The sequence below is a fragment of the Piliocolobus tephrosceles genome, chromosome 4, assembly GCF_002776525.5.
Source record: "Piliocolobus tephrosceles isolate RC106 chromosome 4, ASM277652v3, whole genome shotgun sequence".
In the NCBI taxonomy this organism is placed as follows: Eukaryota; Metazoa; Chordata; class Mammalia; order Primates; family Cercopithecidae; genus Piliocolobus; species Piliocolobus tephrosceles.
In genome coordinates, this window is record NC_045437.1 from 108513698 (window position 1) to 108518465 (window position 4768).

A 4768-nucleotide genomic window follows, 5' to 3' on the forward strand; every position below is an offset into this window, starting at 1 on the left:
CCCGGTAACCATCAATAAACTCTCCGCTTCTATAAGTCTGATTTTTTTTTGATTTTGACAACATTTGTGAGAAACATGACCTCATTTTGACAAAAACTTTGTTTGTTTGTTTTTTGAGACAGGGTCTCACTCTGTCACTCAGGCTGGAGTGCAGTGGTGACATGTCAGTTCACTGCGGCCTCGACCTCCTAGGCCCAACGATCTTCCCTTCTCAGACTCCCAAGTAGCTAGGACTACAGGTGTGTACCACCATGCCCACCCAGCTAATTTTTATAGAGACAGGGTTTCGCTGTATTGCCCAGGCTAGTCTCAAACTCCTGGGCTCAAGCAATCTTCCCGCCTCCACCTCCCAAAGTATTGGGATTACAGGCATGAGCCATGGCACCCTGTGACTTAAATTAAATGTGCTGTTTATTCATTCTTTTAGATATACTACCATTATCTCTGTATTAACCATTTAAAAAAATGTCTAATTGGGCTATGTTTCTAACTGCCTGTTTTATTGAGTTAGCCAGGTCTCAGACTCTGTTATTTGATTTTTAAAATGGGGATAAAATAATTCCCACTTCAAAGGATTGTTATAGGCATTAAATGAAAAAAGTCCCTAGAATTACCTGGTAAAAAGGAAACAGTATATAGTTATAAACTATCATCAATGTTGTTATTATCACATAAATAATTTGCTTTAGACCTAGGTGTGAAGAAACTATTTGTTTCTCGGGAAGAACAAATATATTAGAATATGTATATTTTGACCAGCTGACAATAAGAAATTCACATATAATTGATAGCTTAGAGCCCATTCTATAGCCCAGGTTTTATAATCGTATAAGCTCTTGTAGCCTGCATGAATGCATACTAACCTGCTATCCTGACAGTCTCATTCTACTAGTCACATTTTTTTTTATTTTCAAATTTGTGTTGTCTTATTTAGATTCTGATACACTGCCTTAAATAGCCTATATAGAATGACGCAGGCCATAGTTAAGAACAAATTAACCCAGCCTAACAAAGTGATTGAAAGAGGTTTAATATATGTTTTGTTATCAACATATTAAAAGAAAATAATTGTAAAGATTGTATAGTTTAAACTTGGATGCACAATAAAAAATATATGGTCTGATTTCTTACAAAAGGACATGGTTTTAACAAGCCAAATAACAACTAGAATTTTCCTTTTGCAGGACCCATGTGCAAAAAGAGTGAAGAAGTTTTCTCAAGACACTTTGCTTTTATAAATAGTATCTATCATACTTTGAAAAAGAAAAATGGCTAGATGCGACAGAATCCGTAGAAAAAAATCATTTTGGCAATCTTTGAGCATCCAAAAATAACAGAAAGAAGAGAGAAGAAAAGACAGAGAGATGAGAAAATAGAAAGAAATTGGTTGAATTAAATGAACAAACAAAATTTATTTCTGCTGGTGATTCAACCATGACTTAGCTTTATGTGTGTCATTTCAAATGTGGCTGGCACTTGGTTAAATTGGCACATATTAAAGCCACATCAGGATGGGAAAATTTTTTTCTGATGACGTTTCTTTTTGTTTGGTGGTTCTTTGTTATTTCTAGTTTTTCTGGCTCTTGGAAGTTGAACATCACTATGCAAAGGATACAGATGGGCCTTTGGAAGGAATAGGGGACATGTCGTACTAATTAAAAATTATAACCAGGCATGACAAATGACAGAACTCTCCACAAGTCACCCAGTAAACTAGGTGCTGTAAACTCTCAAATGAAACATGGGCATTTCCCAACTGTATTGCCTTTTTTACATTTTGAGATGTGTTAGGTTTTAGGAACTGTGTAAGTCAGGCTCCTCAAGAGAAACAGAATCAATAAGATATATATAGATATATAAGAGGAGACTTATTATGCAAATTGGCTTATGCGATTATGGAGGCTGAGAAGTCCCACAACGTGCCATCTGCAAGCTGGAGAACCAGGAAAGCAGCAGTGTAATTCAGTCTGAATCTGAAGGGGTAGGGGAGGAGCGATAAGGTGTAAGTCCTGGAGTCCAAAGGCCTGGGATCCAGGAGTTCCAATATCCAAAGGCAGGAGAAGATAATTGTCTCAGTTCAAGAAGAGAGAGAATTTACCCTTCCTCTGCCTTTTTCTTCTATTCAGGATCTCAACAGATTGGATCATGTACACCCACATTGGTGAGGGTGGGCCTTCTTTACTCAGTCTACTGATTCAAACGCTAATCTATTCTGGAGACACAGTCACAAACACACTCAGAGATAATGCTCTACCAGCTAACTGGGCCGACTTTAGCCCAGTTAAGTTGACATATAAAATTAACCATCACAGGAGCCCTCCTCACTCCCTAGCATAATGCTTTACACTCAATGAATGCTAAGGAAAGTTGATGGCACATATCTACTTTAAAAAATTTCTGACTGGGCACAGTGGCTCATGTCTGTAATTCTAGCACTTTGGGAGGCCAAGGCAGGAAGACATCTTGAAGTCAGGGGTTCAAGACCAGCATGAGTAACAAAGCAAGACCCTATCTCTATTTAAAAAAAAAAATTATAGCCAGGTGTGGTGGCATAAGCCTGTAGTCTCCCAGCTACTCGAGAGGCTGAGGTAGGAGTACCACTGGAGCCAGGAGGTCAAGACTGCAGTGAGCTATGACCATGCTTAGCCTGGGTAACACAGCAAGACCTTATGAGAAGAAATAAAGTTAATGCAGTGTTTTCATTCAGAATTCAATATAAAAGTTCAATTGAATTTAAAACAATGAGATACAACTAAACTTCTGTCAGATTGCCAAAATCTAAAACACTCACAACATAAATGCTGGCAAGGACGTGGAACAACAGGAACTCTCATTCATTTTGCTGTTCAGAACACAAATGATGCAGTCACTTGGGAAGACAGTTTGACAGTTTCTTACAAAACCAAACATACTTTTACCATACAGTCCAGTAAATGGGCTTCTTGGTATTTACCCAAAGGAGTTAAAAACTTATGTCTCCATAAAAACCTGCACAAGGATGTTCAATTAACAGCAGCTTTACTCATAATTGTCAAAACTTGGAAACAACCAAGACTTCCATCAGTATGTACACAGATAAATAAACTATGGTATATCCAGACAATGGAATACTATTTAGTGCTAATAAGAAATTAGTTCTTCAACCATGAAAAGACACGGAAGAAACTTGCATGCATATTACTAAGTGAAAGAAGCCAATTTGAAACAAGTACATACAATATGATTTCAGCTACATGCTATTCTGGAGAAGGCAAAACTGTGGAAACAATAAAAAAAATCAGTGGTTGCCAGGGCTTTGCTAAGAGGTGAGAGCGATGAATAGGTGAGTACAGAGGATTTTTAGGGCTGTGAAAATACTCTGTATTAAGCTATCATGACGGATATATGCCATTACACATTTGTCCATATCCGTAGAATGTGCAGCACCAAGAGTGAACCCTAATGTAAACAATGGCTTTTGGTGATAATGATGTGTCAGTGTAGGTTCATCAGTTATAACAAATGTATCACTCTGCTGGTTGTTTTTGGTCACAGAAGCTGTTTTGCATATATGGGGGTCAGGGGATACATGAAAAAATCCCTGTAACTGCCTCTTCATTTTGCTGTGAATTTAAAGCTGCTCTTAAAAAAAAAAAAAAAAAAAAAAAGAAGAAGCCTGAAAAATGTGATGTGAATAAATTGTCTTGGTCTTAAAACAGTTAACTAGTTTAAGTATCTTTGATTCAGGTAACATTATAATGACTTATACAAAGGGACATTGATATTCTTCCATATTGTGTTTCTATTTTGCTTTCTTTTAATCTTTCTGCTTCATACAAATAAATGGGGAAGCATAGGTGGTTCATTACTAGATGTAAACATAAGAATAAATAAAATGAAAATGTCAGTTGCTATGAAGTGGATTGGCTGCCTCAGGTGTATATTCTACTCCAGACTGTGATTCCTGTAGGAAACTTCAAGATGATTTTGCTGACTCTGCTTTACAAGGAAAGACTGCAAAGCAGAATGTAGTGGAAACTTGGCCTTCATTTGGCAAACTCTTATATAGTTCAGACAAATTAAGTATCTTTCTCTAAAAAAAGTCCTAGACTATTAGGTGATTTTATATTTAATGAAATGTAATTTCATTACCAAATAAATTGCTACCAATAAATCCTGAAAAGACAACACTCTTTCACTGTGTTTCATATCTACCTTTACTCCAGACAAGTGGACTATTAGCTAAGCCTTAGAAATGTCTTACTTACAAATAATTTCTGAAGTAAATAACACCCTTTGCCTGATTCAGAATTTATGGACCCATAAGTAACTGTGTTCTCTAGGCAGCCTTAAATCAGAAACAACTGGTATTAAGCCTAAGGTTTTATTTCTTAGTGGGAGTATGAAGCCAATCTCAGACTTTCATGCAAACATTTGCTTATGCAATACAACAGCAGATTAAAAGCATATAGGAAATTTTGGCAGTAGAAACAGGAATACAAAAAAGGGAGAAAACAAAAGAGAAAGAATTTGAAGGAATTGTATTCTGGGATTAATTATCCTAGGGCAATTAGTCTTCTTCAACATGTGTCAACCTCACATGGGATTTAACAATGATAATGTCAAATTTTCCGGAAAACAAACACATCCCATGCTCATGGGTGGGTAGAATCAATATTGTGAAAATGACCATACTGCTAAAAGCAATCTACAAATTCAATGCAATTCCCATCAAAATACCACCATCATTCTTCACAGAACTAGAAAAAAAATCTTAAAAGTAGTATTG